Below are 13,358 nucleotides of genomic sequence, written 5' to 3'. Positions count from 1 at the left end.
TTCTCTCCCTCAGCATTTCATTCTTGGAGTGTGTCTCTTCTTTTGCTCTCTATATCCTCTCTACATGATCCATCCATCCACGGCCATGATCTCAACTCTTCTTCTTATGCTGATAACTCTCAAATATGCATTTCCAGGCTGAAGACCCACATATCCAACCAACTACTTGGAGCCTTCACATCTCACTTGTCAGGCTGAGCTGAACTCATTGGCTTCTACCAACTAGCATGTGACTGAGATATGTGAACCTCTTAGCTCGCTATTAATTTGTCCCTCCACATCACCTTTTCAGTAAAATTTATAACATGTAACATATTTGTTTCAGGTGTGCAACATAATGATTTGTATATGTTGCAAAATGATCACTACAGTAAGTTTAGTTAACACCCTCAACCTTTATTTAGAAGAGAGGGTGAGAGCTTTTGAACGGGAGGATAGAGAATGAGTTGTTAGTGCTTGAAAACCCCAGCTTCTCTTCTGTTTTCCTGACCAAATCAGCTTGGTCCCAAACTTGGATATCCTATTAAGAAAAACAAAACCCACGTGGCTAATCAGAACCTCCCTCCTTAGGGGGTCAGTCTAGTGAGTTGTCACCTTTACTAGGAGTTTATCAGAGTATCCTGTACAACTACATGTAGTAATCTCTTTGATAGAGGTTCTGAGGACAGTTTCCTCCATCTCCTTGTATTTCTAGTGATGTTTAAGTCATAGATAAGTCCTCCAGGAAGACACCCACCTCTTATGGCTCTGCCCTAACTCGAGGCTCACTTTCCTGCAGAATTAGCAATCTACATAAGTGGTACCACATCTCATATTTTCCCAAGCCAGAACACCAGGTAGCATCCTTATGTCTCCTTTCTCTTACTCAATCACCAAGTCAGATCTGCTTCTTAATTTCTAAAATTAGTCAGCTTTCTTATTTCAAATAATTTATCCATTGAGTCGCTCCAGTTCTTGTGCAGAGAGTGATAACATCTGTGCATAATGACAGTTCTGTTTCCCTCCAATCAGTATGCCTTTTTATCTTTTCCTCGGACATCTAGTAAAATGTTAAATGGAAGTAGTGATAGCAAGCATCTAGTTTCCTTTTTGAAACCGGAAATATTTCCAATGATTCATCATTGAGTATAATGTTTGTGCTAGGTTTTTCGTAGATCCTCTTTATTAAGTAAGGAAATTGCCGTGTATTTTTAGCCTGCCAAGAAATTTTATAAAAAGCCATACATCTTTTATCAAGTATTTTCCCTAAATATCTTGCAAAGATCATATTTTTTGACCCACATAAGTTGGAAAGAATCATGCTTCTCTATTCACTCAGAGGCTGTTATGCATTTTTCTTTTGTCATACTGTCTAGGTTTAGTACCAAGCATTTACTTGCCTCATAACATGAAGTGGGCAAGTTGACCCTCTTTTTTGACTTGCTGGAACAAGTTTGTAAAAGGTTGAGATTATGTGTTTCTTAAGGTTTTGCTAGAACTCACCTATAAAACTGACTGGACCTAATGTTTGTTTGTTTCACTTTATTTTTGGAAGGTAGATTTTAATTTCCTTGAATAGCTATGGGCCTATTCAGGGTTACTTCGTGAGTCTGCTCTGACCAGTTTTCATAGAAATTGCTCCTGAATCCAAGTTTTCAAATTTATAAAGATAAAATTTTTCTTAGTGGCTTTCTCTCTCTGAATGTGATGCAACTGACTTTAACTGCTCAGTACTCTTCAAAAGTGTCAGGGTCAGAAAAGACATGGAAAGACTAAGGAAATATCACAGATTGGAGGAGACTGAGGGAAAAATAACAGCTAAATGCAGTTTGGGGGCCTTGATAGGCTCCTGGAACAGAAAAAGAACATTAGTGGCAAAACAAATGAGATTTGAATAAGGTCTGCAGTTCAGTTAATAGTATTGTGCCATCGGTAATTTCTCATTTTTGATCATTATACTATGGTTATGTAACTTGAGGAGAAGCTGAGTGAACTTTACTGTAAGTCTAAAGTTAGTTTACAGTAAAAAGTTTTTTTAAAAAAAGATCAATCTGGTAACTGTGTAGAAAATAGATTGGGGATGGCGACAGACTGGACACACGGAATGTATGTAGCAGTTCAGGAAAGGTGGTTTGGGAGAGTAAGAATGGTAGCAGGAGAGCTGAGAAGTGGTTCATTAGTTTGTAAAACTACCATGTCTGTACCTCTGTCTCATTTTTTGATTCCTTATATTGTTTATTTTACTGTCTCCCTTTTTAAATAAATAAATCTTACTAAAGTTTCATTGACTCTAATAGCCTTTTCAAGGAACTAACTTTTGAAAAAATTTCTTCTAAGTTTTTTCTTTGTTCTCTAGTACATTCTTTTCTGTTCTTTATTTGCTCAGTAGATAGTTGTTGAGCTCTTATTATATTCCTGGCATTTACCAGGCACTAGAAATAAATTAGTGAACAAAACTGACCGAGATTCCTGTCATCAAACCCATCAAGTCTTCAAGCAGCAGTGCCTAGTAAGAAGGAAATGGGACATCTGGGATCAAGTCCAGCTAGGACCAGAGGTCATGAATCAGCTGCCTGAGCGGATCCTCCAGAGCCCCATGCCCCCCCCCCCCCCCCCCCGCAGCTGCACCAGTGCTCCTGCCCCAGGTTATACTGGTGGCTCTATGGAGAGAGCCTCATCACCAGCCAAAAGAGGAGGCATAATCCCAGGCTTGCTTTACAGGTGAATTGGCTTGGAATATTGTGTTAACTGGAAATTATAGCCACATTCAGGAGTGGCCTTGAAAGACAGTGCAGTGAAAATCTGCCCAGTGGCTGGAACTATGAGAGGTGCATCTGATCATCTACTTTGTGCTGAACTGGCCCGAGTTGAAGATGCACAGACACTCCTGTGCAGTGGCCAATGGCCTGGCTGTTTGGACAGGAAAGGTACTGGAACATCAGACACAAGGAAAGCTGGTGTAGAGATGTATGGATGGACTGATGGTAGTGGGCATAAAATGTGATAATCTTTGTGTCACATGTAACGCCCACCAGAAAGCATCCACCAAGGAGGAGACTCAGAGCAACCAAGCAGACAGATTGACACAGCCAGTTGGCATTAGGCAGCCTTCACCTTCAGCCACCGTGGAACTGGCATGATGTGCACATGAGTGGAGTGGCCACAGTGATCGAGATGGAGGCTACTGACCTGATTTAGCCTCTGCAACCTCGGAAAGTCTGACCTGCTAGTGATAGAGAACAGTAGTGAGCGCCTGGCCACAGTACTATTCCTTGAGCAGCCCAGTCAGCCACCTGGTGCAAGTCAGTTACTCTAGGCTCCCTTCATCCTGGAAGGATCAGCAATTGGTTTTCACAGGGATAGATGCTTCCTCTGCACAGGCTTTGCCTTTCCTGCCCATGGAGCGAGACTCAGCCAGCAGCATCATCTAGGCACTTACAGAATGTTCCGTCTACAGGCATGGGATCCCACACAGCATAGGGGACTCAGTTCACAGTAAAGGACAAGTAGGAGTAAAGCCATACCCGTGGGATCCATTTCTTGTACCCAGGGCCAAGCAGGCAAGAAAAGGTGCCGCTGTCTCGGCGGGCGGTAGAGCTTCTGTTACACGAACAGGCAAGAGGAATATGTGTGGCTTTAGATGATCCACTAGAGAGCCCCTGGGTGCTCCCCTGCTCTTTGTAACTGTGGGCGGACACGTGCAGCAATCCCAAGCTGGGAAGATGCCTCAGGAATGAAGGTTTGGGTCACACCACCAGAAGAGCCACCAAGACCTGCTGAGGTGATAGCTGAAGGTGAGGGAAATTTAGACTGGTTAATGGAGGAAGGAGATCATGAGTGCCAGTTATGGCCCAGTAGCAACTCCAACAATTCCCCCTCCTCTAAGTCTTCTCTTAAGACTGGGAAACAACCTTAATGTCCATTGACAGATGAATAAAGAAGATGTGATGCGTATGTGTGTGTGTGTATATATATATATATACACACACACACATACATATACATATACATATATACACACACACACAGTGGAATATTAGCTATAAAATGAATAAAATAATGCCAGTTGCAGCAACATGGATGGACCTAGAGATGATCATATTAAGTGAGGTAAGTCAGAGAAAGACAAATATCATAGGATATCTCTTATATGTGGAACTAAAAAAAATGATACAAATTTTATCTACAAACTGGAAATAGACTCATGGACAAAGAAAACAAACTATAGTTACCAAAGGAGAAAGGAGGGGAAGGGATAAATTAGAAGTTTGGGATTAACAGGTACACACTATTATATATAAAATAGATAAACAACAAGGACCTATTGTATGTATAGCCCAGGGAACTGTATTCAATTTCTTGTAATAAGCTATAATGGAAAAGAATCTGTATATATATATACACACACACATATGTATGTATATGTGTAACTGAATTGCCTTGCTGTATACCTGAAACTAACATTGTAAATCAACTACACTTCAATAAAAACAAAACAAACCCCAAAATCTTAAATTTAAAAAACGAACAGAAAGACTAGGGGCCACGGGAACCATGGAAGAGCTGCTCCCCAAACTTATGTGGAAAAGTAGATTTATGCAGCTTAAGGGGTGGACTTAAGCTGCCGTGGGAATGGGCCACTCAGATCTCCAGCTGTGGGGAGTGTAACTGACTAACACCCCTTTATATCCACCACCATGTTCACACAGAGGCCTTGTTTCCTCTGGGCTATTCCAGCTGCCATGGAGTGCAAGTGGGTACTAGTGCAGACCCATTCCTGTAGGTCATGGACTAACTAATGGGCAACTTTGGCTCAAGGACTCCCCATCAACCTGGTCAAACTTTCTTGGAACTGTGCTGCAGTTTGAGACTCTTCCCACTCAAACCCCCTCCCTTCCTCCTCTTCTCATAGGTGTCATCCTGATCTGAAGCGTCTCAGCCTACTCCTGCTTCCTTTATGCTTCAAAACCTATAAATCTCTTACTCATCTAATGCCACCCTGGCATCTGCTTCTTGGAGGACCGTAAGTAACACTTGGTATTTGAGGCTCTAAGACTGGGTGAGATGGTCAAGGTTGTGAGTACAGATAGAAATCAGAAGGGAACTGAGCCCTGGGGCTCTCCAGCATTGAATGAAAAGAGAAGAGAAAATTAACAAAGGAGACTAAGAAGGGGTAGCTGACAAAAAAGAGGAAACACCAAGAGCAAATGGTGTTCTTGGAACGAAGTAAAGGAAGTGTACTAAGAAAAGAAATGATTGACCGCATCAGGGATGCTGCCAGATCATGTAAACTAAGGATCAGGGATTTCACGAGATGAAGCTCATTGGTGACTTTGACAAGAGCAGTTTTAGTGAGGGGCGTGGATGATGCCTGATTGAGGTGTGTTAAAGGGATAATACAAAAACCACTTCATGTTTTTGTACCCGGGATTTTTTTAAGGAATCAGAGGTGCTAAGTATAGGCAACTTTATTGAGGAGATGTATTGCAAAAAGGAACTGAGAAATGGGGCAGTCACTGGCAGGAGCACTGAGGTCAACAAAAGTATTCTTAAGATGTTTGAGATAACAGTATATTGGTATGCTGATAGGAGAGACCCAGGAAAGATTAAAATTTGATGACGTCAGCAGAGAGTGGAGCCCAGCTGGAGTGCTTGTTGAGTAGGTGAGAAAGGATGAGGTCACTGAGCGAGGAGCTCTTCAAAGAGTCTTCTCTCCAATTCCCTGCTTCTCCCAGGCCCAGGCCTCACCCGGGGACAGTTAAACTCAAGTCCCTGAAAAAGGACAGAATTTCCCACCCTTCCACAGAGAGCATTGCATCAGCTCAGGCAGTCACCACTACAATTTTCAGTTTGTATTTGGTATCTAGCTTTCATAAAGCTAAGGCTTTTGTAATTTTTGACTATCCTTTGAAACATTTAAAAACTAGCTATTTCATGTTTTTGTATCTGGAAATTTTTCTGGCTGTCCCAGTCTACCATCTTTCTGGAAACGGGAATCTCAGAAGTGATTTCTTTCTCAAATACAGATCTGATCAGGGTACATCTTTTTTTTTTTTTAAATTGAGTTATAGTCAGTCTACAATGCCATGTCAATTGCTGGTGTACAACACAATTTTTCAGTCATACATGAACATACATACACTCATCCCCACATTCTTTTTCACCATGAGCTACTACAAGATCTTGAATAGATTTCCCTGTGCTATACAGGATAAACTTACTTACCTATTCTATATATGTATTTTTTAAACTTTTTTATTGAGTTATAGTCAGTTTACAATGTATATATCTGTCAGTATATATAAATCTCGAACTCCCAGTCTGTCCCTACCCACCCCCTTCCCCCTCGCAGCCACAAGTTTGTATTCTATGTCCGTGAGTCTGTTTCTGTTTTATATTTAATTTCATTTGTCTTCTTCTTCTTCTTTTTTTTAGATTCCACATATGAGTGATATCATATATTTTTCTTTCTCTTTCTGGCTAACTTCATTTAGAATGACATTCTTCAGGGACATCCATGTTGCTGCAAATGGCATTATGTTGTCATTTTTATGGCTGAATAGTATTCCATTGTATAAATATACCACAGCTTCTTTATCCAATCATCTGCCAATGGACATTTAGGTTGTTTCCATGTCTTGGGTATTGTAAATAGTGCTGCTATGAACATTGGGGTGCAGGTGTCTTTCTGAATTAGGGTTCCTTCTGAATTTATGCCCAGGAGTGGGATTGCTGGGTCATATAGTAAGTCTGTTTTTAGTCTTTTGAGGAATCTCCATACTGTTTTCCACAATGGCTGCACCAAACTGCATTCCCACCAACAGTGTAGGAGGGTTCCCTTTTCTCCACACCCTCTCCAGCATTTATCATTTGTAGACTTTTGAATGATGGCCATTCTGACTAGTGTGAGGTATCCCTCATTGTAGTTTTGATTAGCATTTCTCTGATCAGGGTACATCTTTGATGGTTTACAGTTACCATCGCAATAAGATCCAGGCTTCTTATGATGACGTATCAGACCTGTTTCTTTCCTTTCTGGCTCCTGGCTGTCCATCTCTTGTAGCCTCAGGAAACACGAATAGTTCCTAAGACTCACCGTGCTTTTCAGTGTCCCCTTGTCTTTGCATATGTTGCTCTCTTCCCTGGAGAGGCATCCCTCCTTCATAAATCTAAAACTTGCTTACCCTTTGAGACCCATTCAGGAGCTGATGCCTATGAGAAATCTTTCCAACTCCCCTTATCCCCAAGGCTAGTTTATTTATTTTTTGTGTATGTGTTAATCATATGTTTATTTTTATAAATTACAGAGTTTGATATCTAGCAGACATACTGTCAGGCATCTTCTCTTCTGGTATGAAAATTCCCAAGGCTAGTTTAAATACTTGTCTCCTTTGCTCCCCCAGCTGGTGCTTAGCTCTGGGAAAGCTTTTCACCTTGAGTATCATTGGCTGTTTACTTCTTGGTTTCCTCTTTCCAGTTAGTTTGTGGAATAAGGTTTTCTGTAGAAGTCATGTAAGTTCTCAAAATAGATTTAAATCACTGGAGAGGGAAATGGATCTTAATAATTTATTTCTATAAAAATATGTTTTATTGATTGCTAAAACCTTTATACAGTATTGACACAACTCAGAGAAATAAAGACTTAGAATTTCAGATCTGGAAAGAATCTGATCTAAGACTGTTAGAATTTCAGATCTGGAAAGAACTAATCTAGAGATTACTTAATCCATCTCCTTTACTCTCTGGATAAAATAATGTATCTTTCTTTGTACCAATTTATGTGTCAACCCCTAGTACATTAGAATGCGTCTTTCTACCCACTCATTCTCCCTAGCTTGGTGTCTTTAGCATCTTATATCTTTGACAGTATATTGGGTATATTTGTGTATATTTATAAGCAATTTATCTTCCTTCATTTGTGAAATGTCTGTTCATATCCTTCTCCCAGTTTTCATTAGGATGTTGATATTTTTCGTATTTATTTTTAAGTGCATTTTATAAGTAAAGGTATTAGCCCTTTATTTCTCATATACATTGCAAAGGTTTTTCTAGATTTTTTTAACTTCCTTTAGAATGTCTTCTTCTGTAACAGTGGTCAAATACATCAGTTTTCCTTTCTAGTTTCTGACCTTGGTGCCATTCTAGGAATGACCTTCTTCACTCGAAGATTACAAAACTGCTCTGCATTTAACATAGTACATTTTAAAATTATTTTTTTACATTTCAGATTTTAGTCCACCTAATTTTTTTAATGATGTGAGAAAGCAGTCTAACTTTACTTTTTCTCATATTTTTTAGTGAATTGCTCCAATACCCTTTCTCCAGTTTTAAATATTACTGATTCAAAATGAAGGCTCTAGCGTATTTTCATTAAGAGTGTAGAGTTGAGGGGGGCAGAGTGGTCTAGATTTGCTTGTTGAAGGCCAGCGCTACCTCTTCCCTGCTGTTGTGAAGATTTATGGAAACAGTTAATGTGTGGCACTGGCACCAAGGGGGAACTGACTAATATCATTGATTGGGCACCATTATGACTTAGTAGTAGTAACAGCATTAATGGATTTTTTTTTGGACTCTATTTTATGCTGTTGATCTGTTCATCTTTACCTGTGCCAGAATTGTACTGCTTTAATTTCCTGTGGTTTTATAGAATATTTTAATATCTAATAGGTAAAAATCCCCTGTGTGGATTTTAACTTTTTGTAAATAATTTTTAACATCTCTTTTATTGCACATGTAATAGTGCTTTTCATTGCTCCCTTTCCCCAAGTCATTAGTTACTATAAAAAGCATCTTAGTGCTTTTTAGTATTTTTGGATTTAGTACGTAGGATTTTAATACTCAGAATGTAACTCTAATTCAGAATTTTAAGAAAAGATTGCAGACAATGGATTTAATAAGAAAAAGTTGAATGATTTAGAGTTATTTGGATTGGCTTGATGTACCATGAAGAAGAAATCGATGTATTTTCCATTGCTTCTGAGAACCAAATGAGGAAATAGGTTTAAACTGCAACATGGGTTTCAGTTAAACAAAATCAAAAAAAAATTTTTAAACTATAAGTCCGGCTAGGAAGTGAAGCATAATTCCAAAGAAAATATTAAATACTATTCCAGGATTTTAAAATGTTGTATATTCTCTCTCTCTCTGTCTCTCTCCCCACTACCCCACCCCCTTGACTCTTGTCTTGCTGAGGGGAAGGGAACAAACCCCTGCTGATGGCTTGGGGGCTTTTTTACTTTATGATCACATGAATGTTAACTTTTAATGCAAGCTAACCTGCATTTTGGGGACTTTCCATGAATGTCAGGAACCAAAGTACTACCATCCTCATCAGCGAATTTTGTTTAACCGTAGTTTTCCACAATAATATACATTTCTTAACACATTTGTTTTTCTTTGTTTTAATCAGCTTCTCTTGGCTTGTCATTGGTATTTCAAGCATACTACTGAGTCATTTTCTCTTAAAACAAGGCTTTTCCCTTGTTTATATTCCGCACACAAGCTGTGGGGCAGGGAGTGGCAGGAAATGGTTCCTCACTAACCATTATCACTTCGTGCTCTGCCATTTCTTTTGCTGTGTGTTTTTTTTTTAATTCACACACAGTCACTCTATTAATGCTCTTCTGAGCCTAATGCACTTTACTTATGCTGCTTTACATTTGGGGAAACTGCAAAATGCCACCAATGAGCTGGAAACAGAGGAATAATGGAGACTTAGAGGACTGCAGTTTCTGGAAAGTTCTTAGTTTCCGGTAACTTCACTGCTTTGGAATAGCACCAACCAACCAAATGTTATCTAGAGTTAGTCTTACAGTGGGTATTGTGTGAGATTCAAAAGAAATATTTATTAATTTAGTTATTCATTCATCATTTAGCAACTATTTTTTTTTTCTTTTTGAGAGCCACCTGTTAAGTGCAGGGTACATACTGAAAAGAAACTACACATAAAGTTTTCAGTCTAGCAGGGTTAGCAGACGTAAATGTTATGAGTGCTGTGAAAAAAAAAAAAGAGGTGTCAAATTTATTTATTCAACCACGCATCTCTTGACCCCCTCTTGCTTTGTGCAAAGCACTGGTGTTAACATAAATCTGGATGTGGATCGGCAGGGGCTTCCAGCGAGAGGAGTTGAGTGCCAGCTAAAGTGTAGCGACTTTCTGAAGTTGTAGGTAAATGAGTTGCCTTTCTGGTTGGTGCATGAGCCAAATATCACCAAGGAGGCAATGGCAGACATTTCCCTCCTGTCTTCCTACTGCCTGCTACCTTGAGAGCTGTATATCACATGGACTGTCATTTCAAGGGGGGCAGTAGGAGCAGCTAGGGAAGCCACCTCAAGCTGGAAGGTAGGGAAGTCAGCTGAAGGGCCTGCAGTGGCAGTGGAGGGAGAAGGAGTCAGAGAGAGAAATCCTCCAGGATTTCTGAACAGGCCACAGAACGTTCTGAACAGGCCTGTGTGGGGGATAAGTGTAGGTCTCTATAGCCATGTTTGCCCCCTGTGCTGTGAAAGTGGGAGTTTTGATCCAACTTAGGTCTAAGCCCTAAATCTCAAGAACCATGCTTTCCCTCCCCTCAACCAACCATTCACCCAATCAGCCGTCAAATCAACCAACCCAAAACTGACATTTCTCACATTGACTGGCCTTTCACCTGGAGCTCTTCCTCCATTTTTCTCCCCTTCTGATTTATTTTCAACCTTGGATGCACATCGGAATTATCTGAGGAGTGTTTGAAAATACAGATGCTTGACTTCCATCCCCAGAGATTCTGATCAAAATGGTCTGAAATACGGCCTGAGCATCAAAATTTTTAAAAGCTCCCCAAGTAATTCTAATGTACTAACAAGGCTGAGACTCATTAGCCTTAAAAATAATGTGATCAATGCAGCATCTAATTCACTAAAGGAAAGAGAGCAGTGCTAATCGTGCTCATCTATTGGTTAGGGAAAAAACTGAAAACTTAAACTTTAAAACCACAAGGTTTTAAATAAATATTTTGTTTAGAATGTCTATAAAGAGTTCCCAGGGAAGAAAATGAAGATAGCAGTGGCTGGGAAGTGGTCCTAAGAGACCAGGGGCTGCAAAGAGCAGGCTGAAATGTGGTGCAGCTTGTTTATGGACAGCCTCCCACATTAGGAAGGACATGCTCCAGGGCCCTATTCTAAGATCCCAAAAGAACGGGCTGCCACTGCCAAGAAGTATAATATGCGGGTGGAAGACTATGAGCTGTAGTTGGATGATGGCATGGGGTATGGCAACCACCCGAAGCTCCCAGACAGCTCCCAGCAGGAGAGGGCTCCATGGTACGATGGGGACTGTCCAGTCCTGAGGTTGAACTGGGGTGAACCGAGGCAGTGGGACCTGGAGATGTATATCAGGAACCGTGTGGACACGTCTCCCAAGCCTGTTTCTTGGAATCTCGCATGTATGCAGCTCTTCGGCTTCGGAACCTTTACGTGATTCATGTTTTCGGTAGGGGAGAGTTACCCCACCTACCAGCCTGGGGGGCCAAGGCAGCATCCTTATACTAATCTGTGCCTGAAGGGAGTCCATGACCCCACCTAGGAACCTGTGCTGCTGGCTTACTGTGAGATCTGAGGGCCTTTGTGGGCTCTGTCATCCCTAGACACTTCCCCTTAATGAAATCCTGAGTGAAACTTAGTGCTGTGGAAAAAGAAAAGAAAAGAAAAAGGGAAAAGAGTTTCCAATCCAATTATGGAGCAGTCTTGTAGAAACCCAAATCTAGAAGGAAGCAGTACCATGTTAACTCTGTGGTAGTGTTGTGGACTGAATGTTTGTGTCCCTTGAAAATTCGTATGTTGAAATCCTAACTCCTAACCTCAGGAGGGGGGCCTTTGAGAGGTACTCAGTTCATGAGGGTGGAGGCTTCACGAATGGGATTACTGCTTTTAGGAGAGAGACCCCAGAGAGCTCTCTTTCCCTCTTTCTACCATGTGAGGATGCAGTGAGAGGATGGCAGTCTGCAGCCCAGAGAGGACCCTCATTAATATCTAGTTGGCTGCAGGAGCTGTTTGTTGCTTAAGCCACCAGGTCTGTAGCATTTTTGTTCTAGCAGCCCATGCTGACTAAGACAGGATGTGACAATTAATCAACGAAGTTGGCATAAGGGAAGGTGAAGAATTAGAAACAAGCATTACCATGTTGGATTTATCAGGAAAAATGCACATTTGGAGAATGCTTGCCCAGGCTTTTATAAGAAATATTATATGATTTAATCAGTTTCTTCATTTGGGCATCTGGACAAGGAATGGTTTAATGAATGATTTACTGAACAGTGATAGAGAGACAGTTCTATGAGGAGTTGACTGCCTTCTTTAGGTATCTGAAAGATTGCATCATAGAATGAAGATTAGATTTATTCTTTGGAGCCAGAGGGAAGTATAAGGATCAAAAAGGAAATGCCGTATGGAAGCGTATTCCCAGTCAACATAAGGGGAGAGATGTTACCTTTTCAAAACAATGCCCAGTAGTGGAGTGGACAGCCCCAGGAGGTAGAGATTCTTGACTCAGGAAATGTTAAATCAAAGATGGAAAAGTCCTTTGGTGGTTATTCCATATGTGAGAAATGTGCATATATTAGAGAGGTGGTAGGAAGGGAGAGTCCTGGCCTCCATAAGCCAAAATGAGGTGAATGCTCATGTTTAAACATGGACATATGTATAACACATGTTTACCAGTACTTAAAAAAAAATAGAACTTAGATTTTTCTTCATTAAAAAAAATCCCCTGAAGTGAGAAAACAGAATGCAGCCAAGGTTGAGGGTTGGATGCCATAAAAGTCAGGACATGGGTCAACTTCCTCCACATCTCCATTCCTTACACTGCTCAGTGTCACTTGGAACAAGTGGCCTGCTATAGGGTGGGTAATCTACCAGGTTCATACAGAGGAGGAGCTTGGGTCAGCCATCAAAAGACCCAGGCAAAATGCAATGTGTGAACCCTGCTCCTTGACCCTTGAGTCTCCAAATGATCATGCTGCCTTCCTCTGTCTAAACCTGACCCTCACCTTCAGGTCTGGTTCTGCTGCAGAAGGCCATCTGTGTTAAGTCCATTACTCTGGCCCTCCCCTCTCCAAATTCCTCTCCACCAGATTCCCTCCCAAACTTTCCAGTCTGCTTCATCTCCAAAGATAATGATCTGAGAAATTTGTATTAGTGTTTTAAGTGACCTTTGTCTGGCCTATCCTTAGGAAACAAGGATGTCAGTGGAGGTGGTTTGGGATATGTTCAGTGGGTCTGGAGGGCAGAGGTTGTGAGCATACCTTTTTCTTGTCCTCAGCCCTAGGGCCAGGCCACCCTGAAGCCCATTTACAAGATTGCTAAATTTTGATTAGATTTATGGGCATAGAGATAAAAAGCGCTGTC

The 13,358-nt window shown here is 40.9% G+C and overlaps 1 pseudogene; it reads left to right on the top strand.

Moving 5' to 3' along the window:
• Nucleotides 1-11,571, top strand: part of LOC105091470 (NADH dehydrogenase [ubiquinone] 1 beta subcomplex subunit 8, mitochondrial-like) — a 32,246-nt pseudogene extending 20,675 nt beyond the window's left edge.
• Nucleotides 11,572-13,358: the final 1,787 nt, after the last annotated feature.

This window comes from Camelus dromedarius, chromosome 5 (assembly GCF_036321535.1).
Source record: "Camelus dromedarius isolate mCamDro1 chromosome 5, mCamDro1.pat, whole genome shotgun sequence".
NCBI lineage: Eukaryota > Metazoa > Chordata > Mammalia > Artiodactyla > Camelidae > Camelus > Camelus dromedarius.
This window is presented reverse-complemented; position numbering and strand designations above follow the sequence as displayed.